This window comes from Pseudorca crassidens, chromosome 5 (assembly GCF_039906515.1).
Source record: "Pseudorca crassidens isolate mPseCra1 chromosome 5, mPseCra1.hap1, whole genome shotgun sequence".
In the NCBI taxonomy this organism is placed as follows: domain Eukaryota; kingdom Metazoa; phylum Chordata; class Mammalia; order Artiodactyla; family Delphinidae; genus Pseudorca; species Pseudorca crassidens.
Genome location: NC_090300.1, coordinates 114,512,619 through 114,536,820, shown reverse-complemented (window position 1 = coordinate 114,536,820; position 24,202 = coordinate 114,512,619). Strand labels below are relative to the sequence as shown.

General features: G+C 38.5%; 1 long non-coding RNA gene across 1 annotated transcript in view; it reads left to right on the top strand.

The window, feature by feature from the left end:
- LOC137224542 (uncharacterized) overlaps positions 1–24,202 on the top strand; it is a 220,704-nt gene that overhangs the window by 157,408 nt on the left and 39,094 nt on the right. The window contains exon 6 of the long non-coding RNA XR_010943376.1: positions 17,877–18,034. This is a non-coding gene — a long non-coding RNA (uncharacterized lncRNA). The remainder of the gene's footprint in view (positions 1–17,876; positions 18,035–24,202) is intronic.

Sequence of the window (24,202 nt, the reverse complement as noted above, 5' to 3'; positions counted from 1 at the left end):
GGGGCTTCCCTGGTGGCGCAGTGGTTGAGAGTCTGCCTGCCGATGCAGGGGACACGGGTTCGTGCCCCGGTCTGGGAAGATCCCACATGCCGCGGAGTGGCTAGGCCCGTGAGCCATGGCCGCTGAGCCTGCGCGTCTGGAGCCTGTGTTCCGCAACGGGAGAGGCCACAACAGTGAGAGCCCTGTGTATCACAAATAAATGAATAAAAATAAAAAACACTCTGGAATTACAGATCACAGGATTTGGGAAAAAATAGGAAGAAGTAGCATATTATAATAGGGGACACTGGTGACATTTTTAATCTACATTATTGGAGGAAAGGGGAAGAAAGAAAAGATATGAACAGAGAAGTTTTTGAGAGCAGAACAAAAACAATTTAAACAGTTTCTGATGTATATTTCGCTTTACATCTATTTTGTAAAATTTTGACTCCAGAAGGTGAATTGACAGTAGAAAGCTAATATTTGTCAGTTGACAAAGAACTAGGTTTCACCAAAGCAGATTTATTTCACAGGTAAATATTTTGTATTTAAAAAGTAGGTGAGCAGAGTAATATAATGTCTGGGTTTAAAAGTTTCATTACCTGGTGGGAAAGGATAGAAATAATTATTCAAATGGAGAAAGGCAAGGTAAAGTAGATGGTAACATGGAAGAGAAAGGCATAGGGATAGGCTCTGAAAGCAAAATGTAACGTTATAAGCACCAAATTATAGAAAGTAGTCTGTGATTTATTAAACTTGACATAGATGGAAAGGATGACTATGTTAATATCCTTTATATCAAGAGGTAGAATGAAATGAAAAGTAGACAAAACAATGATGGCATGTGTTTTGCTTTGCAATAAGTTACTAAAGTCACCATAAATGTCTATGGCAGCAAACACCTTTCCAGAAAAAGTTCACAGAAGAGGAGGCACAGTAGTGTCTATTTACTGAAATAGTCATAGAAAAAGACTTTTAGATGGGATGGCAGTGCTAAGGGGAAAAGATATGGGTCATCTATAGACACAAAACCAATCAAATCAAAAGGAAGAGAATGCAGATAAATGGAAAAGAGAAGATAAGAAAAGAAATGTACTTGGGGAAGCAGAAAATCTTCAGGGTTTAAGTGAGTAAATGCCAGGAGGATAAAAGAATATGAAACAAAAAGGAAGTAGCAAAATGAGAAATTGTGGAAAAAATATGTGTATCACAATTTTCCTGATTTCCAGCCCAGCTCACAGCCATTCTTTCCTGGGCCACCAGTTGTGGACCATCAGAAGTTAGCTCAGAGTCAGCCTTGAATAAAGGTCTACTGAATAAATCTTGATAATGCAATTCATCTAGCATTTGGGGAAAATGTAAGTAAGGAAAGTGGAGGAAGACCTTTCCCTATGAAATACTCATTGAAATTCCTTAGAGATGAAAAGAAAGAGAATTCTGAAAGAATAAGCACTGAAGAACTAATTGTTGTAACTGCTAGGAAATAGAAATGGCGACTTGGGCAAAGGGAGGTTTTCAGTAATTATTTTCATCAGTTTTCTTTGAATTTTTATAGGAATATGTCATAATTTTCAAATTCAAAGATTTTTTTCAAAGCTATAATGGATTAAACTGTTGTTTACATATTGTTTAAATGGGAACTTTGTTAAGGCTATAGGACAAATTAATTGGTCAGGTAATGAATAAACGTATCACTTACTCCTACTTTCTTTTGTGAAAGAGATAGAAGACAGTTGAGAATGAGACTGAATCCAGTGAGCTATGTAAATTCTTCAAAGTATTTATTTTTTTGTGAAGACAATGGGTAGAGAATTTGAAGAATTTTGTGTTTTCCACCTTTTCCAGTTGTAACTCCTTCCCATTTGTAACTATATGTGTTCTGTTAGAAATCAAATAGTTGTTCAAGTGAAGATTACCAAATTCTAGTAATAGATATTCTGATTCTGTAACATGGATTACATTTATTTTCATCTTTAAAATTTATATTATTTCTTTTAATGTTGAGTCATTTTAATATGCAATGTCCTGGAGGTATCTAGGTCAGTCAGAAAATCAACTAGGCAGTTATATATATAATTCTGGATGGAGGTAAAATCTGGAATGTATAGGCATAAATTTGTTCATTAAAGCCTTAGAAATGGATTAGATTGCCCAGAGGTAGTGGTTGTTGTTATTATTATTATTATTATATATTTTTTCGCGGTACGCGGGCCTCTCACTGTTGTGGCCTATCCCGTTGCGGAGCACAGGCTCCGGACATGCAGGCTCAGCGGCCATGGCTCACGGGCCCAGCCGCTCCGCGGCATGTGGAATTCTCCCGGACCGGGGCATGAACCCGTGTCCCCTGCATCGGCAGGCGGACTCTCAGCCACTGCGCCACCAGGGAAGCCCTATTATTATTATTTTTAAAGTATAGCAATAAAAGAAAATGGCTCACAGTTGAGCTATGACACACTTCAAATTTTAACATCCAAGCAGAAGAATCTATGCTGGCAAACAGTGCTGTGGAGGAGCAGCCGCAGGGAGAAGAAATAAAAGGAGAAGACCCTGATGTCAGGAACCCGAAATGAGAGTATCCTCAGAAATAAACACGAGTCACACCGCCTGCTCCTCCACCCATGCCCACCACAGTCCCCAGGCAGGCAGTGGCATCCCAGCCCCTAACCTCAAGGCCCAACCTGTGCTCAGGGTAGACCATGGATCATTGGGCCCCCGCAACTGTGCAAGCCTGGGCTCCCTAAGTCTTCGGTTTCTTCCTGCATACCAGGAGCCCCTGGCACTTCACATGTGTGCTCCAAGGGTCCAAATCATGGTGGCCAGCCCCATGACCCACATTTAAAATAAGCATCTTCTAGGACAAAGGTTGGCATATTTTATCTGTAAAGGGCCAGATAGTAAATATTTTAGGCTTTTTGTGTTAGAAGGTCTGGATTGTAATTCGTCAACTCTGCAAAAGCAACTATAGCCAACATGTAAAATGTGCATGACGGTGTGCCAATAAAACTTTTTTTTTTTTTAACAGAAATAATTGGCAGAGTGAATTTGGCCCATGGGCACTAGTTTTCCCACCCTCCCTATCAAGATTCTTTTTAAATGGCCTTAGAAGACATTTTGAGGACATATACATTTATATACAATATTTTAGCTTAATGCAACTCACAATTGTTTTAAAAAATTCAGGGCAGGGGGATGTAAAAGGTGTCTTCCCTCCTTTAACAGGGATAGTTTTATATTAGGAACAGGAAAACTTAATTGCATGTGTAATAATGTAATTAAGGGGTTTAGTATACTAACTGTCAGCACTGAGCTATTACCACTATAGCCTGCTGTTTTGATGAAATGTCAATGGTGGAGTATTGCATGATGAAATGTCTCTGGCAATGTTGATGACAAAATGTCAACGGTAAGATGCTGCATGGAGGAACATTCCTACAACGAAATGTTGCATAACAAGATGTCCTTACAATGGAATGGTCAACAAAATGTCACCATGACAAAGGAATACACACATATACATAAGCACACACACCAAGAAATGACATGGCAACTTGGCTGCCTAATTACTTTCTATCTGATTTAAGTTGACAGAAAGACTTTTTACTTTTTAAATCAGAGAGTGCTAGCACATTTAAATGCCAAAAAGATTTTTCCCCTTTTTTTCTGGGACACTGCAGTGGCCCCTTTCATCTCTGTGCTTCTCACTGCAGAATGTTGCCAAGCAGGTGATCCTGGCATCTCTGAGTCAAGAGAGCTAGTTCAATCACCTGCTTTGCGTTCCCCACCTCTCCCACCTCCTTCCCAGTTGGAACAGTGAGTTCTCTGTGAAAGCTTCTGCAAATGATGACAAGGAGAGTTCTCAGAGAAAGCAACTGAGCTTTAATGCGAGTAAAACTGTTCCAAATGTAAAACACATTTGAAAATCTAAATGTGTGCCCCCCGAAACCACATCAATAGAACCTTTAATGATCTTCAGAACCAGCCTTTTCTCTTCCAGTCAGTGGGAAGATTGTTTCAAATCTGTTTGTGCCTGAAGCACTTTTGATTGTGACAGTCTTCTCATTCATGGGCTAAACATGGCGTCCCACTGGAAGTGCCATCAAGGTTCACAGCAATACAGTATGATATGAAAGCATAAACAGAAGTCGGAACTGCATTTCTCCTCTGAGATAACAAGTGCAACTAGATTTTCAGATCACCTATTATGCCATAAAAAATAAAAGGGAAAGGAAACTAAGACCTACTTTATGTCAGCTCCCTGGTTCATGGGAATGAAACTTGCCAGGTCAATATGGAGCCCTTTAAATGACTTCTACAGACCTTATCTTGATCCTTGCTTTTGGCCAACTGTTAAAATTTTGCATACGATAAAAGCAGAGATATTAACATCAATATGAACTTCTTTCTGCTTTTTGTGGGTTGGTTACTCAAAATTGATTAAATAATGAATTTTTCACAACCTGCCTTAGTTTTTCCCTTTTGCTTTGAATCCCTGACCAAAAATAAAGGCTCAGCCATACCTAATGTTTGGGCTTCCCAACATACAGATTAAGACTTAAGATTCATGTAACCCTGTTTCTCACAGTAATGAGCTGACTGGATAAAATAACACTGGTTTTCTGTATAGATATATATACTTCACCCTCATTATAGAACTATTTCAAAAGCCAAGGATATTGAAAGTTATAACAGTAATGTCAGCCCTCATGATTAAATCATGAGGCACATGAGTTTTTCGTTTAAATTTTATGTTCTCATGATCTCAATATTTTTCATGCAAATCCTGTTATTTCTGCATCCTTTCACACTCCAGCTTAAATTGCTTGTCAATCGCCGTGCTCTTCTTGAGTGCAGCACTTCTGAGCTTCTCCAATACGATTTTATACATCTATTTATATCTACTTCTTTAGTATATTTTCCCTTAAAGAAGACATTGGTACAGCATTCCAAATCACATTTAATGAAGTCTTTTGAATTGGGAGCAGTGACTTTGGAGGCCAAAGGAGATGAGGCAAGAGCATTGGTTTGGTTAAGGGCTGGGGGTGAGGAGGAACTATAGGTTAATAGAGGAAGAAGCCCTTTTATATTTTAACATTTATAACATTTTTTAACATTATAACTAGAGTGCTTACACTAGGGATTGATTAGAGCAAAGGCAAAACTGCAGCCTAAGAGAGAAACACCATTAATTGGAAGATCATTACAACGTTAGTTAACAAAAAAGTGCGTTTGTAAAAACCCTCATAAAATAACCCTTGAAATCTCAAATCTTTCAAGGCAACCCAATTTTTCAGAACCTGTAAGTCTTCAATTTAAAATTTTTTGCCAAATGTTTTCTTTTCTTTTTAGTGAGTACTATTTCTGATTTCCATAATATATCCTGGTATCATCATGCACTTTGACCTTAGAAATCTAAGGGACAAATATGCTTCTGTCAGGTCAGTGCTCTTTTTCTTTCCGAATCTACAAGACTTGCACTATAGATATCTACAATTGCACAGACAAGTCTTAATCCCCTGTTACCAGTCCCCCTAGTGCTCCATCTTATTTTTTCATACAGGTGAACATATTGCCATGTACCTTGTAAAATCAGCTAATGTGCTTGCACGGAGCTGGAATGTCACTGGTATAACAAGACATGCAGTAATGTGTGCTCATGTAGTTGAGGACACTGCTAATTGATTATACATTTATTTGCCACACCACTATTCTCCTTGGAATATTGCTTAAGAAAAAAACATTTGAATAATCTCATACTGTTTTAGGGATTCCTGATGTTTGCTAATGAATACACTGCAAAGCTTTATATTGCAAATGTGTTCTCAAATGTGTAAACTACTCACTGCTTTTTCCATGCATTTTAATATTCCAGAGGATCCTCTAGTGACAGAACATTTTCAATCATTACTTCTCTTTGGTGGAATCAATTACCTCCTGATAGATTCCCTTTCCAAGTTTAAAATTGCATTTAAAAACTCATCTCTCTTCTGAATTCTAATTGAATGTACTTTGAACTCTAGATTCTTTTAGTGAATATTTGTTTATAAATCTTCTATGATTTAAAGGGCTTATTAATACACTTATAAGCTGAGTGTAATAATCAACATATAATATGTAATTCCTCTGAGAATTTAGGTTTATTAAACAAAGATTTTATTTATTCTCAAGGGAAAGACCAAAAACTGACAAAGTAAAAACTGAAAAGTAATGATATATTTTAAACATACTTTGTTCTATCTACATGATTTTTTTAAAGTGATATTTGAGGACATTGAAAATAGATTTGCCTTTAATTGTCTCCCTCTTACACACAGAATCATATATAGTGGCTCATTTCCTTATATTACAAAGCAGCCCATCAACTTTTCAGCAGTTATTATTTTGCAAACATACTAAGCTGCAATATAACCAAGAAGTGAGAAAGTAAGTAAAACATACCTTTAAATAAATATACTACTATGTGCAAACCTTTTATTGACAACTGTCATGTACAAAGCATTTTATTTATTTGTGTTATGATATTTGTTTTTTATAATAACCCAATGAGATGGGAATTTTTAAGCCTGGTTTTCAGGCGAGGAATATAGGAGTGGAGCTAAAATTACCTGTTGGAATTTACACAATTAATTAGCAACAGAGTTGGGATCTGAACCTAGATATAGCTCACTCCAAAGCTGTTCGCACTCTTTTTTTTTTGCAGTACTCGGGCCTCTCGCTGTTGTGGCCTCTCCTGTTGCGGAGCACAGGCTCCGGACGAGCAGTCCCAGAGGCCATGGCTCACAGGCCCAGCTTCTCTGCGGCATGTGAGATCTTCCCAGACCGGGGCACGAACCCGTGTCCCCTGCATCGGCAGGCGGACTCTCAACTACTGCGCCACCAGGGAAGCCCCCGCACTCTTTTTTATATGGCACCCTATCTCTCAAGGTAGATGGTAAAACATCCTTGATTGAAAATGTGTTCAATTTTACCTATAGAAGAAAATTTTAGGGCTTCACTTAGCACCACATTTTTAATTTAAAAACAAATCTAACTGCTCGCTTTTTTTTTTTCGTCTCTAATATTATATGCTGAATAGAAAGTGGATAGAGAGAAGACATTAATAATAAGTACAGATCTGGCAACCTCTCTTAAGATCACATGGAAGACACACAGTGACATGCAATGGAAATAATGCAAATCTTTATTTCCAACCTCAGCACTCTGGAGGATTTAGCACTATTACAATAGTGGCAAAATCCAACTGCAGAAGTCAAACTGTAGAAAATCTATCCTAGCTCTTTCTGACTTGAGGTGAGTGCAAGACTGATCTTTTAAGTCAGTGTCACAAAATTTCAGCCCTTGGTCTTATTTAAAAATTTGGCTGGCTAGTGTCTTTAAAAATCTGAATTTGAATGCCTTCAAATTTTCAAATGTTTGCTTTCATCATAGGCCTTATCACAAACTATCACCTTACCCCAAACCTACTAAAATCACTTACATCAACTTTTTGGCCATGAAGATATTTAAGTTTGTGACTCTTATCCTGCTGTGTCATGTAAACATAAGCTCCTTTTCCTACCTACTCTAACTCTACCCATGGTTCTTTTTTTTTTTTTTTTTAATTTATTTTTGGCTGTGTTGGGTCTTCGTTGCTGCACGTGGGCTTTCTCTAGTTTTGGTGAGCGGGGGCTGCTCTTCACTGCAGTGTGCGGGCTTCTTATTGCGGTGGCTTCTCTTGTTGCAGAGCACGGTCTCTAGGCGCGTGGGCTTCAGTAGTTGTGGCAAACGGGCTTAGTAGTTGTGGCTCGCAGGCTCTAGAACGCAGTGTCAGTAGTTGTGGTGCATGGGCTTAGTTGCTCCGCGACACGTGAGATCTTCCCAGACCAGGGCTCGAACCCATGTCCCCTGCCTTGGCAGGCAGATTCTTAACCACTGTGCCACCGGGGAAGCCCTACCCATGGTTCTTCTGAAGTACCCAACAGGGTTAGGATTAGATTGAGATGATTTTACCTTGGGCACAAACTTTTAGATGGTACCAAAACACTCAGTCATCAAGATAAAGAGAGTTTGTTTTTTTTGCAGTACGTGAGCCTCTCACTGTTGTGGCCTCTCCCGTTGCAGAGCACAGGCTCCGGGCGCACAGGATCAGCGGCCATGGCCCACGGGCCCAGCCGCTCCGTGGCATGTGGGATCTTCCCGGGCCAGGGCACGAACCCATGTCCCCTGCATCGGCAGGCCGACTCTCAACCACTGCACCACCAGGGAAACCCAAGATAAAGAGAGTTTTAATAAAATATTTTTTAAAAATCAAAAATAATCCAAAATTATTATGATAAACAAAATAGAGGCATTACCTAGTCCTTACTCTGGTATCCAAACTGCCCTCTAGAGACTATAATATTTTTATACTAATAGCTTAAAATCCAAGGCCCTCATTCTTACTTGGTTAGTCTCTGCTTCTTCTGCCTCATCTCCTAGTCTGGAAAAAAAGCACAGTAGCAACCAATCCTGATTAGAAGAGAACTCAAACAGCAAACCCATGTGGCTCGCTACAGAATAGGAGCCTACATTCAGTAAGCCTTGAAGAAATTTTCTGCATAGTTGATTTTTTTTTTTTTTTTTTTGCGGTACGCGGGCCTCTCACTGTTGTGGCTGCTCCCATCGCGGAGCACAGGCTCCGGACACGCAGGCTCAGCGGCCATGGCTCACGGGCCCAGCCGCTCTGCGGCATGTGGGATCTTCCCGGACCAGGGCATGAACCTGTGTCCCCTGCATCGGCAGGCGGACTCTCAACCACTGCGCCACCAGGGAAGCCGATAGTTGATAATTTTAAAACAATAATAGCTAACAATTATTGAGCATTTCTGTGGAGGCCCTGTGCTAAGCACTTTATTTGAATTATTTTTACTAATCCCTGACAACTATTGTATGTGATAGAGTTGCTGTTATGACCAATTTACGTATGGGTCTAAGTCATTTGCCAAATTAATACATTGTAGAGGAAGGACTTAAAGCAAGACATCAGAATCACAGAATACGCATTTTTAAGGAGATAACTAGAACTGACCCTGGGTCATAGATAGAAGGCTAAATGATTTTATCTTAAAAAGCAGGGAGGTGTTATACTAAGAGAGCCTGTTATTTAAAACTGGTAGTTATCATGGGATAATACTGGGAGATTTTTAGCAGATTTATTTTTCTTTCTCACATCATCATTATCATCATCAACATCACCATCATCATTATTTTAACTCTTCACTGCAACAAGGATATTCACTGTCTAAGGCAGGGGTCCCCAATCCCCAGGCCTGTTAAGGACTGGACAGCACAGCAGGAGGTGAGTGGCGGGCAAGTGAGCGTAGCTTCATCTGCTGCTCCCCATTGCTCTCCATTGATCACATTACTGCCTGAACCATCCCCGTGACCCCGCCCCGTCCGTGGAAAAATTGTCTTCCACAAAAGCGGTTCCTGGTGCCGAAAATGTTGGGGACCGCTGGTCTAAGGAGGAGGACAGATATAGTCTAGGACAGAAAAAGTCATTTTTCTGTTTTAAATTTGAAGATTGATTTTTAAAATACTCCAGCAGAGACTATGAACTTGAAAGCCACACCCCCTGCCATTTTTAATTGCTATATTTGATAAAAAGTAAGCACTTTTATTTCTAAAAGCTTGGCTTAAAAAATCAAGAGCCACAGTGTGGAGGACTCAGATCTGGTTGTAGCATAAATCAGAGCGAGAACTCCAGGACACTGTAAGAGCTCCCAAGGAGGTTAAAACCCTGACCAGGAGAATTGAGAGGGAAATTTGGAGAAGGTACTATTGGAGTTAGGTGTGCTGAATTTCTGTATGTAAGAAAACAGCAAACGTTGTGGAGACACCCCACACTCAAGATGGTGCCTGAGAGGTAAAGTAGCCCTGACTGTGGGCCTGAGAATAGTGTTACGTGGTTTGGTATTATACGCCTCAGCAGTGTGCAGGGAAAACAACTGTGACTATTGAAGTGAATGTATTTGGAGTGAAAAGGATGCAGAATGAGTGTACCTGAAAAGTGAAGGCCATGGCAGGACTTCAGACATCCTCAGTAGATAAATAGGGATAAGGCCCATGAAGCAGAGGCCATAGAGGATGGAGAGGACCACAGATTTATTGCAGCACTCCTCCATTACTCTGCCCGCCCCCCACCCCGATTGTCCTTTGTGCCATGCTGTTATGTCAACCTTCCCTGGAGCCAGAGCCATCCAGGGAGAAGGGAAGGTGAAGAGGGAGGTAGGAAATACTGTATTGACTGCATAGTGGTCTCGAAGAGATTTAAATGGGAAGCAATTTTGTCTGCGCTTGAATTTGCAAGATTGAAATTTCCTTAATCTTCAGAAATGGAGAACAGTGAAATAAGGTTATCACAGAGGAAAAATGGAAAGATATTATTGTATATTGGTGTTGTAATTGTAAATTTATAGCACCTATAGGAAAATAATTTAACAATGTTATGCCAATGTTATGGATAATCTTCAGTTATCTAGAAAATTAACCTGTACTGAAGTGTGCTCTCTCACTATGATAGAAAGTTAGAGCATCATTTTGTGTACAAAACATCAATTAAATTTTGTTACCCACCCAACAATAGAATCAGAAGTGTAAATTTTAACATTCTAAAGATTTTAATATAATAATCATGTGTATTTTATTACTGCTGTACCTTGGGACTTAACAGGTATCAGATTCTACAAAATCCAATAAAAAAAAAAGAGTAAGGGGGCTTCCCTGGTGGCGCAGTGGTTGAGAGTCCCCCTGCAGATGCAGGGGACACGGGTTCGTGCCCCGGTCCGGGAAGATCCCACATGCCGCGGAGCGGCTGGGCCTGTGAGCCATGGCCGCTGAGCCTGCGCATCCGGAGCCTGTGCTGTGCAACGGGAGAGGCCACAACAGTGAGAGGCCCGCGTACCGCAAAAAAAAAAAAAAAAAAAAAAAAGAGTACGATATTTTTGTGATTAGACATCCACACTGATCTACTGTTTTCTCCAGTGTTTTTCAGGTTATCAATTAGGTTTGATGATTTTTTTGCTCATAAGTTCAGGTTCATTTTCTGTATTAAAAATTCCTGTGGTGCATGTTAAGGGGTTTGACATATTTCTCATTCAAAAAACAGCCCATATTTAAATTGTTAGTAGCACAATGGAAATCAGCAGAGGGAAAATGGAGGAATTGGAGTAAAGACAGTGTCTGGTAGAAAAAAGTCACTCTTTTTGGTTATTTTTCCAAACCTAAACACTTATGAATGTTACAACACCAGACTCTGAGCTGCTTTGCTATAAACTTCTTTTAGCTACATGCTCAAGGTGAGGAAGCGTTTCATTTGTATAGGAGTATGTGCTTCTGGGATTCATGATATCTACTAGAGAAACAGCAAACTTTCTGATAAATCACAGGAAGAAATATGAAAATTTTAAGGAGCACAAAAAATAGAAATTCAAAGAAAATGCTATGCCTTGGCAAAGAGATTTCAGACATTAAGACTGAATTTTTGTCTATTGGGATAATTTTTTCTCCAATATGTTGAAGGAAAGTTAAGCCTATAGTGATACGATATGAAAACTACAAATACTAGTAATCAGTAAAAACTTTCTCTTTTCTGAAATCAAGGCAAGCTACTCTGGCAAACTTCAGCTACCTTAAAGTAAAGATCCTCCTAACTCACATATTTCTTTTAATAATTATTTGATAATTTAAAAAGTTAAATTGTAAAATTTCCTACTTTGAACTAAGCAACATATTATTTTGACTCAGAATAATAAAAGAAAAGCATCCCTCCTCTATTATATATTTGGAAACATCACCTGTTATCTGATAGAATAATTATTGTTATTTTGGTTTCTAGATTAAAAGCAAAGGGCAGGTAGAATGCAAGTAGGGATTGCTGGGAAGAAGGCCAGAGGAAATTAGAATTAGAAATGTAAAATGTGAACAAGCGTTTGAGGAAAAACAAAGCCACTCTGTTTGGAAAAGGTTGAAATCTCATTATTTTCCAAGAGGTACATTAACAACTGCAAAAGCTTCAGGAATTCCAGGTAATCAAGAGTCTTAGAAGCTCACTGAGCCAGCTTGCTTCTTCCCATGAATGCTGCCTCTATAAAGCAGATTTTTCATTTTCACATTAATAGCATGGTTGAGAAGCTCTTGATAGAACAGCTTCTGGGGGAATGGAATTTGTCTGAAGAAGAAATAAGCCTGGAAAAGCCAGAATAGCCATAACTAAAGGCTGACATTTACTTCCCTACCAGAGCTTTTTTGGGTAGGTTGGGGGGTAGCCGGTTTTGAAATCGTGGTATGTTCTGACAATTTAGGATTCCTGAAATTATTGGGGATCAGAAAGAAAAGGATCTTTAAAAATCTCTTGTGAGGATGTTTTATTTCTTTAATTAAGTAAAATGTTTAAAGAGACGAAAAAACTTGCCTGCTGTCTCCCAGGATTTCTCTGAGCCGTTGTATTCATGATAAATCTCTAGCGCTTTTCCTCTCTGTCTTCTATTACTCTCTTAGTTGCTGACTGTAGCCTGAAGTAAAGTGATTGCTGTTCCCTGTCTCTTCATTTCCATCTCCTAACTGTGCTCCTTGATCACTGCTCTCCTACCTTTGCACATTTTCTCCCTGATGTTCTCATTTCTTCATAGCACCATTTCAAGTGTAGATTTCCCTGGTGGAGAAATATAGCATGGTCTGAAAACAAAACAGAACAGAATTCTATATTGATGTAGATAGCCCAGACAATGCAGTGAGATCTTTTAACATGAAAAGCCAGAACCCAAAAAGAAAGAAAGGGAAAAAACAAGTAAATAGGTAATAAAGCAAAGAAGACCTAACATCAAGGTGCACCTTAATTTTCCTCAGACTTTCAACTCATTATGGCCCCGAACAATTTTCTCTGTAAATACGCAAAGGAAGGTTTGTATTTAGAGTAGTGTTTACAGGGTTATGAACAGTTCCCTGGAGCACTGGGAAATATTAAACTTGATCACATTCTTTTCTTACCTCGTTTGATACACTATGTTGAAGTAAGGGCAAAAAGTTACCTCTGGCTTTATAACTCCTGATACTAAAGCTTTAATATATTATATTAAATTTTATAAAATTTATGTAAATAAAATTAATACCATATATACTGTTTTGCAGTTTTATTCTTTTTAAAAATTTAAAGTAATACATACCCAGTTAATAAACAAAAATGGTATTAAAATCATTTCTCACAAAGCAGACTTCTCTGCTTTGCCCTTCCTTATTCTCTGCCTTGCAACTCTTTTTAACCATTTCTTCTGTGTGTTTGTGTTCATATTCTAAACAATATAATAATATTGCTAATTCTTGATTTATGTAGTTTAGGCCTCCTCCATTGACTTCTTATCATGGCAGATGAGGAGTTAGCTCTCTTCTGGCTTCCTCTCTGTTTCCCCTTTATTATTCCAATATCAGCATGTCCTAGTTTGAAGTTAAAGTTATATTTACTTTTTATATTATTCTGAATAAATACTGTTCACTGTAGAGCCAAGGAGCATAACTGTTTGCTTTTCTGAATAATTTTTTTTTAAGTGTCAATAATTCCCTTATTGTTCTCATTTGTCTAGTTTTCTGTGGACCAGAAAACGTTGTTCTTCTCACAACCTCCAACAGCCTTCAGTACAGTTTCTGCATGATCAAATATATCAGATTATTTTTGCACTACGTTTTGTTTCCTCCAGCAGTTTCCCTCCAGAACAGATTCTTATCTTATTGCTCCAGTATTGACTCCTAATTTTCTAGGCCTGCTATGCAGCTGTGATCCTGGAAATTCCCTTCACTTGACTCCTGTTGTTGGAGCTCTATTTCTTGATTTCATGTCTTCCTTATCGGTTGCCTTTGCATGTTAAAAAAAAAAAACAACAACAATTGAATGAGAGTTTTACTTATTTATTTTTGGATTAATTTATTGAAAATGTTGATGATGGCATTATTCTATCATATTGTGCTTTGGAAACAAGAATATCTTAAGGCTCTAGGTACACAGAATAGTAACTGACCCTTGAGTTTCTTCTTATTGTTATTAACCTAGTCAAGTGCCTTCATAAGGTACCTGATAAAATTTCTGAAGAAAGTAATAATCTGGAAATGTAAATATATTAAAATTTTATAATCTTTATATTACTGGGAAATTATATCATTGGGTTTATCTGATATGAGAACTAAAAGTATTAAATTTTACAAATCAGCTGGAAGATTTTTTTATAAGGTCACTGACATGAAGCTACACATATATGTGTATATATGTGTGTGTGTGCGTATATATACATATATTACTTAAAAGTGGTGGGGAGGGCTTCCCTGGTGGCGCAGTGGTTGAGAGTCCGCCTGCCGATGCAGGGGACGCAGGTTCGTGCCCCGGTCCGGGAAGATCCCACATGCCGCGGAGCCTGCGCGTCTGGAGCCTGTGCTCCGCATACGGGAGAGGCCAAAACAGCGAGAGGCCCGCGTACCACAAAAAAAAAAAAAAAAGTGGTGGGGAGGAAACTAACATCAATTGAGTATCTGCTATGTTTGCACAAAATTCTTTTACAGGCAATATTGCTTTTAGTTCTCTGAGGGGCTACATGGTGTACTTGATGAAATATGGACGTTGAAGTTAACAGCCTTTTTTTTTTTTTTTTTTCCGGTATGCGGGCCTCTCACTGTTGTGGCCTCTCCCGCTGCGGAGCACAGGCTCCGGATGCGCAGGCCCAGCGGCCATGGCTCACGGGCCCAGCCGCTCCGCGGCATGTGGGATCCTCCCGGACCAGGGCACAAACCCGTGTCCCCTGCATCGGCAGGCGGACTCTCGACCACTGCGCCACCAGGGAAGCCCAACAGTCATGGTTTTGAATCCCAGTCATGACATTTATGAACTGTGTGATCTTGACTAAATTACTTAATAATGCCCCCAGTTTCTTTACTTTTAAAATGAAGTTTATAATATCTACCTCGTGAGGGATTGTTCAAAGTATTAAATGAGATAATATGGGTAAGGTGACTAGCACATACTACTACTTCTATTAATACAACTATTATATGACTGCCATGCTCCTACAGTTACTACTATAACAACAACAACTACTACTACTACTACTATGGCTAATACTGCATTTTATAGGCAAAGAAACTAAGAGCTTAGACAGGTTAATAAATTTATTCAAGATCACATTCCTGGTAAGTAGAAGAACAGGGATTTGAAATTGGATCATTCTGACTGACTCTAAAACCTTTCCAATACACCGCACACTCTTTATTAAAAGCAAACAAAACCATCACATCATTTTAGACCTTTTGGGCTGCAAAATAATAAACATTTCACTGAACTCTGTAAGGGGTGAGGTGGTTCAGAAGGACGATCTTAACTGTGTTTAGAAAGCTGATCCCTGTAAGATTTGGAACAGAGGATAGAAAGTCTCTTGCTGGAATGTTTAACAGAACATTGGTCTCTGGTTTCCTATTGACCAAGTGTAGGACCAATTATGGATCAAAAATGATGACTGGGGCTTCCCTGGTGGCGCAGTGGTTGAGAGTCCGCCTGCTGATGCAGGGGACACGGGTTCGTGCCCCAGTCCGGGAAGATCCCACATGCCGCAGAGAGGCTGGGCCTGTGAGCCATGGCCGCTAAGCCTGCGCATCCGGAGCCTGTGCTCCACAACGGGAGAGGCCACAACAGTGAGAGGCCCGCGTACAGAAAAAAAAAAAAAAATGATGACTGATTTTTTTTTTATTGTATCTTTGACATTTTGTGTATTATGTTATGAGATGCTAGGTCATGTTTAAATCTTATGTTTGAGCAGCCCTCCTTGTGATACCATGTGGGTGGGCGAAGGGGGACACAAAGCCACTTCATTATTGCCAACTGGGAGTACAAGCCTAGGTACCTCTGCTGATCATCGGCAGGGGCAGAGGAGTGCCTGCTTACTGCTGAGAGGGGCTAATGACAGGCTTCTTAAGAGACCTATGCTGATCCCTCCAGGGCTGGGAGGGGGAGGGTCTCCTTGTTACTGCATGGACACCGTGGTGTGGTGGGAGAGGCTTGTTACTGCTGGAAAGTGAGAAAAATCCAGGCTTCCCATGAGGCCTCCTCTGATACGACTTTGGTGGGGAGAAGGAGGGATAAGCTCATCATCATTGGTTGGGAGTGAGAGTCCCAGATCCCATGTGGTCTCCACTGGCACCACAAAGTGAGGAGGTTTTTTATCTCTAGGCCAGCATGTAAGTCCCAGCTCTAACGCCACCCTGGCAGGGATGGACATTTCATTGCCACCAGGTAAGGATGTAAGTTTAGGTTCACCACTTGGCCTTTGTTGCTCAGAGTGGGAATGAGGCCACAGTTTTTTCTTTTCTTTTTTTTTTTTTTTTCAGTTTTAGTAAGATATTGACAAATAACATTAGGTTTGTTGTGATGATTTTATATATGTATGTATTATGAAATGATTAACATAATAAGGTTAGTTAACACATCCATCACCTCACATAGTTACCTTTTTTCTTTTTGTATATGTGTGTGGTGAGAATATTTAAGGCTTACCTTTTAGCAAGTTTCAAGTATACAGTACAGTATTGTTAATAATAGTCACAATACTCCATGTTAGATGCCCAGAACTTACTTATAATTGAAAGTTTGTACCCTTGACCAACATCACCCTATTTCCCCCATCTCCCTACATTTTTTTCCATGGTGTTTGACTGGAGTGGATCAGTTATTGTTTAAAAGTTTTCTTGCTATGCTGCCCTTGCCTAGTCCTTTGTCTAGAGAGAGCATGCTTTTGTAGGGACATTTTTGGTCTGCACCTACAGGCATTTCTGCGTTGCTGCTTCTCTAGCATCCGGTATAGGATATACAAGCCCAAAAGAAAACCCAGTGAATTCACTGCCATGTTGTTCCTCAGGTCCCAAGATCCCCAGCTGGTCTGCCTCTTTCCTCTCCTTATAGTTTTATGTTTGTTTTATATGAAGTATCCAGAGGTTTAGTATTTCTGAGTAGGAACAATAGAGAGAAGGACATCTACCCCATATCAGATGAGATATCTAGAACTGGAAGTCCTGAACTGACTTTCAAGTCCTATGCTTTTCATTGAATCCAGTAACAAAATTGGGACACTTCACTCAGAGAATTGTATGAAAACATGAACGCAGGGTTTCTTCTTAGGTGTATACTGTTACTTCTGAACCTCATACAGTACATATCATTTCTGTGTGATCCTCAGAGTATGCTAAATGAAATGGTCAGGGAGAATGGGAAATGAGATGTTTAGGGAGGTGAGATTATTGAGCTATGATGTGGTCCCTTGATAGGTGGCATTAACTCAACTGGAGATATGTTAGGAATACAAATATCCATCCTCACCTAAGTAATTAAAGAACTCTGGGGGTGGGACCCAGCAATCTGTTTTTAAACAAGCCCTCAGGTGATTTGGAGGTTAGTTAAAATTTGAAGAACCAGTGAGATCCGGGAATACCTGAGACATCTGCAGTTTAGTACGGCCTGCTGGTAGGAGAGTGAGTACTCCAGAGCCCAGACGTTAATACACTGTGCTGTACATGGGTGGCCTTGTTTTGGAAACTTCTCCTGCAAACTTGTCTTCCTCATTCTTAATTTTGTGGGTAAACAAGGGAAAAGAAAGTAGGCATACTCAATGTTGAAGTTATAATTTGCCTGTACAATCTTGGAGTGGATAGACAACCAAATCTTCTACTTATTTCCACATGAGAAATATCAATATAGTCAGAAACTGCCTTACATTTAACTTTCAGAAGAAGAGGAATGTTAAGGGATCCTTGTGTAAAATATACTTAAAATTCCACTGCTGAAATTATTTGAAGAAATTGGCAACTTCCAAATGAAGAAGCAACACATAAGTCTGCCTTTTCCTTTGTAACAGAGGAGGAATGCATTGAAAACTGATAGACTCTAAGCCTCTGTTTGAAGAAGATCCACGATATGCAAAGAAGCCATAATGAGAGGGGATGCTGATGGAGACTCAAGTGGGAGTGCGCCAGAATAAACTTGGCTGCCCTGTGAGTTTATTTAGGACTTGCGGTAAGTAGGATCAGTGTATTGTAACGCCACGGGTGCCCACCTATAAATGGTTGATTTTGGCTGAGTTGATTATTTTCATCCTGTATCACACAGCACTGGAATTTAGCAATAATCCTGTGACTTTGTGAGCAGAGGAGCATCTAGCTTTTAAGTAAGACGACTATTTTCTCTGTGTTAAGGCAAAAAGTACAAACAATACATGGTAAGGGACATTCTCTAACTCAGTAAGCATTATCTTTATTATTATTTTTTAAGGATCTCATAATTCCAGGTTGTCTTTCAACATTGTAATTCGTCATGATCTACCTTAAGGATCCTGTAATGTTTAAAATTTCTTGGCCCTCAGGGGCAGATAGAATCACATCTCACTTGCTCCCCTAAAAGGCACCAAATCACATTACACCAAAAGGCTCCTTAGAGTACAGCTCTTTGCCAATTACTTGAATTATTTTCAGCCACTTTGGCACATTTCCCCTCCAGACGAAATGAAAACCTTTTCATTTGCACCAGTGAAGGATTTCATATTTCTTAGTGCCTCCACATACACAGTATAATGAGAATAAAAGCTTCTCTTCCACACAGATCTTTCCTATGATGCCATAATGCAGGGAAAATAACATCCATTTCTAACACGTGAAGCCCACATATTTTCTAAAGAAGAAGAGAAAGACATTAACATTACACAAGAAAACTATTTGCTCTTTGCTTTAAATTTCCAAATTTGAACACATCAGAGATTTCAGACTTCAAAACTACATACATCTGTGCTGAGGTGTGGACCCTCTAAGGTGCCTCATTATTGGCACTGAAAGCTGGTTTCATGAAACACCTGTTCTGAGTAAGCAATGTGATCAGAGAGTGTCAGCAGGGCAGACAGATTTTAAATGGAAGATTGTTACTTACCCAAAAGCCATTTGGAAGCTAAAAACCGCAATATCAGCAAACCAGCAACAATAACTTAAATATCCCCAAGTACATTATTAACACTTCAACCCTCTAAAGATTAGATGACTTCTTTTTAAAAGATTTTGTGTCTCAAGAGAACAAATTGTTTCTCCACATTTATCATCTTATAAAAACATTCTTTTCCACTGATAGCCTTACTTATCTTTTGTTATTCCCAGTTGCCCTTTATTTTTCCTTCTGATTTGTGTTATTTCCTTTCCACCAGTGCCTACAGCAGTGTTCATTGAAATCACTACCCATTGCTCAGTATTCTTCCCTGATCTCAATAGCACAGGCTTTAGGATTAAATCTCTTGCCTACAGCATTAAGAACTGAGGAGAAAAAATCACTACTCATTGCTTTGCTTGCAGTTCTCATTTGGACTAGTGCTTGCAGAAATTGAACTGAACTTTCTTCACTGTTACTGCATCTGTAAGGTAATTGCCTAAACTTGTTGAGCCAATTGGAATTGCTGTTCTTGAGTTTTGCAAACGTGAAGAATCTGATGAAGCAATTTGTAAGCTATATGTGGTACATCCCTCTTTCCCCACTCAAAGTCATATTGCTCTCTGTAGGATTTTGTATGACCCTTCTGAAACATTACACTCCAGAATTCTATTTAAAAGCTCCAAACATTAGTGTTTAAAAAAAATCATTCCTATTTATGGGATCATTTTCGTTGCACAGTTTTTATATTAAATGAAAGGGACTTGAAACTCTTTAGCACTTTCTCTAGTGTTTTGGGTAACTCAAAGAAATAGCTTTAATAAGAGAGAGAACACACACGAAAATATAGTCCTGTAAAATAAAAGGAGGAATAATATATCACATGCTTGTGGCACCATTTTGTCCACTACAAAATTTGTCTTCAATGTAGAGATATTTCAAAATGCCTCAGTACTAGTGCTTCCTGAGTTGGGAAAATGGAATGTATATATTACATATATATGTATATAAAATCTCTTTAGTTATCTCTCTCTCATTTCTAAATATATTTATAGAAAGAGAGAGAGAGAATGAGAGAGAGATAAAGTGACAGTTTTGTATTTTTAGAAAAAACTCATGGAACTTAAGAGTTTTATTTATTCTCTAGCTTAGAGGCAGAGTGACTAAACAAGTTATGTATTTCCTGAGCTATATTCCTATCCCTACTAGTAAAATTTAAAGTACTTTCCTTCATAAGGGAAAGTATTGCTTCTGACCCAATTGAATCCTCACTGAATGCCTAACTAGCTAAATTATCCTCTTCAGTTTGATGTCATGCAGGTCATTGTCTCTTCAAAGGGAGAATTACTGAAAGCTAGTACAATTTTTTAAAATTTTAATACATTTTTCTCTCTTGTAGACTAGTCATTGGAAAGATAATCATTTAAAGTAACCATATTTCTGTAGATCTTACTATGCATACTTACCCTAAATTCTTTTTCTTAGAAAGCCATGTTATTCGCAAAGCTTAGTTTAATATACTGACTTGGCTGAGAGAAGCACTGTAGTGAGTGAGACTCAGGGCAAAGGTTTAAGAAATTTCAGTTAACTTAAGACAGTGCAAGTGATTACATTTGCAAGCAGTACAGTTGAAACTTGAGAGTTCACAAGAATCAAAGTGGGGTGGAGGATGTACAGAGGTTATTGCAGCGATCATGCTCTCCACAGGAAGCAGCTGAACCGTTTCAGTGCAATATGGCAATTATAATAACTAATAAAAATCATAAATGGGTATGGAATACTGTACTTATGTGGATATGCTACATAATAATGACTAATAGAACAATATTCCTGAGCCATCTGAAAGGAGTCAAAATTGGGATTTCTACAGGAGCTATGCACTTGCATGAGGATATAAAGGTTATATGAAAATTGGGGGAAGATAACAATGGAAGTTGATTAACTTAGATTAATCATTATGATCATTAATACTTACTTTGGATATGGCATTTTTTGGGTGCTAAGAGTATTCACACAACACCAGGATTATTTAATATAGCCTTTATTTTCAGTAAAGTTGTTATGAAATGAATATCAAACAATAATAAAGTTATATTCCATTTATCAACCATTTATTGATGAAAAACCAAATGTGTATGTGTACAGATGTTAAATATAGTTCATGAAAATACTTGGATGCACATAAGAAGACATGCTGATATAGCAGGTACCACTAGGATATGAAACTGAGGTTAAAAAGTCAGTGAAGGTTTCCAGTAAGAGATAAAAATTATTTCCAAATATGATAGACAGGACAGTGGCTACTTTGAGAATATGGAACATTTTGAGAAAAATCTTAAAATACTCAACAGAGAAAATTAGATGAGAAACTCATATAAGAACTGAGTTGTTTTATGGAGGGTAGAAAAATCTGATAGAAGATTTGAAAATCTGGCCAGGAATTCTGATGTCAAAATTCAAAAAATTGAAATCTTTTCAGAGATTTGAGGAAAAGGTATGCAAGCATGCTTACAGAGGATAAAGCTGCCCATCAGAATGCCCTGAATATGAGCACACAAAATAGAAAAGAAATTAAGAGTTTAAAAAAATTGATATAGATTTCTTGTACAAAATCACATCATCTATAACTGGAAGATTCTCAGTCCTGGATAACTAAAGAAATTTTAATGCTAATTAGATTGTTGCAGTGACAAGGTCTTATTTTTTTTCACATAAACATACTTTTTCATCCATTAACTACAAAAATATTTTCCTTTCACTTTATAACAGTAGCTCATTTTGATTATGCTCAGACCTCAGTGCATCACCTACACCTACCCAGCTAATCTGAGTAATTAAAGAAAAATGATGCATGATGCATTTATAGTTAAGTGAAATGAGTATAAATCTCACACAACAGCTGGATTCCTATACTTGGCAACATGGCACAGTTTGAGAAAAGCAATCATCTTCCTTTCCTGTTGGCAAAACACTTCACTGGTCTCTCCAATTTGAGTCCTCTTCAGGATTTAGTGTCTGCTCACTTTGTAATGCACAGAACGCTACTTCCAGATGGACAGCCTTGTCATATGCTATTTTTATGCTGCACTTTAGAATTTTAAAGTGAGAGCAGTTATTCACCAAACATGAAATGTATCACTTATTGTATACATTTGAGGAGTTTTTCAAATCAGCATGCTCAACCAGCTGCTGATGAGCTTAATACACTCAGATGAATGAAAGCATGTGTAAGTCAGTCAGCACACATTTAAAAGTTCTTATCTTGTGTGTCACTGATAGGGATTGAGGACAACTCATAAGAAAAGAAGGCAAGATTCCTGCCCTTGAGGGGTTTCTAATCTTGCATGGAGAATAAAACCAAATATATACACTTGACAAGAATCTGAAGGCAGAAAGCATCTGGGCAAATGTAATATCCATATCTAGGTGCGGAAGAAACAGAGAGAGAGACCAACAGAAAGTTATCAAAATTGGACTGCCATATAACAGAAGGTCTTTATAAGCAGATGAGTTTTAACTGAGTCTTGAAGGAGAGTGTATATCTAAATTTCAATAGGAAAACGTTTATTTGTAGTATGAAAAGAGGTTAACAGAAAAAATGCAAATACTTTTTAGAGTAGCTACATAATTGATTTGGTTGGAGTGTAAAATGATATATAAAGAACTGAGGTATGACATTAGAGAAATGGATCAAGGATTAGGTGTTTGGATCTGGTATAGAAAGACAGTAGGGAGATACTGGAGATGATAGAAGACATGAAAAGGGCATTTAAAGAAGACTAGTTTGGTAACTATTTATAGAAATATGGTCAAGGATACCAAATGATCAGCTGAGTAATTCAAGCATTAAAGGGATAAGACCCTGGTCTACAGAAATGGGTAGGAAGTGGTAATTTCTCCATGAAATCTTAATTGTCTGTATAATTTTTTTGATGAGTTCAGTATTTCAGTGGCTTGTCAGGGCAGTGTCTTATGAAGTCAAGTCAATAAGAGGTATTGCTACCTCTTTAAGCAGGTCTATGTTCTCCATAGTGGTTGTATCAATTTACATTCCGACCAGCAGTGCAAGAGAGTTCCCTTTTCTCCACACCTTCTCCAGCATTTACTGTTTGTAGATTTTTTTTGATGATGGCCATTCTGACCAGTGTGAGGTGATACCTCACTGTAGTTTTGATTTGAATCTCTCTCATAATTAGTGATGTTGAGCATCTTTTCATGTGCCTCTTGGCCATCTGTATGTCTTCTTTGGAGAAATGCTATTTAGGACTTCCTGCCGTTTTTTGATTGAGTTGTTTGTTTTTTTGATACTGAGCTGCATGAGCTGTTTGTATATTTTGGAGATTAATCCTATGTCAGTTTCTTCTGTGCGTTGCTGCCTTGCCCTCTGTCTCTAAAACCTTCCTTTCTCTTCTGCATTTCTACCTATTTCCCAGCATGGTATTGCTGTAATCAACTTATTTTCTGAACCAAAGATAAGAAAGTAATTGCTACTAATTTTGACAGTACTTGTGTAGACAGTGAAATAGGATATTTGAAATCAGGGTTGCTTTGGAAAATACAGGCTATATGATATATCATTCTTGATGCTTTTGGTTGCAAGTAACATAGGACACTATGCAAAATTGCCTAAGCAATAAGAGGATTTATTATACCAGGTAAGAAATCTCAAGGCATAATTTTAGGTTTGGTCAACTCAGAGGGTTAACATATACTCAATGCCTGAGGTTTGTACCAACTTTCCTTCTGTGTCCTGTCATCCTCAGTGTCTTGACTCTTGTCCTCAGCCTACTTCCCTCATTAATATAAGTTTGCTGCAGCAACCCTGTATTAGTTCCGCAGAGCTGCTATAACAAAGCATCACAGAATGTGTGGCTTAAATAACAGAAATTTATTGTCTTACAGTTTTGGAGGCTAGAAGTCTGAAATAAAGGTTTTAGCAAGGTTGATTCCCTCTGAGAGATGTGAGGGAGAATCTGTTCCATGCTTCTCTTCTAGCTTCTGGTGATTTGCTGGCAATCTTTGGTATCCCTTGGCTTATAGGTGCATCACTTCAATCTCTGTCTTCATTGCTGCCTGGTATTTTCCCTGTGTCTCTGACTCCACATGGCCGTCTTCTTATAAAGACAACAGTTATATTGGATTAGGGACTCACCCTACTCCAGGATGACCTTATCTTAACTAATTACATCTGCAATGAACCTATTTCCAAATAAGGTTATATTCTGAGATATGGGAGTTAAGATTTCAAGGTATCTTTTTTTGGGGGGGAACATAATT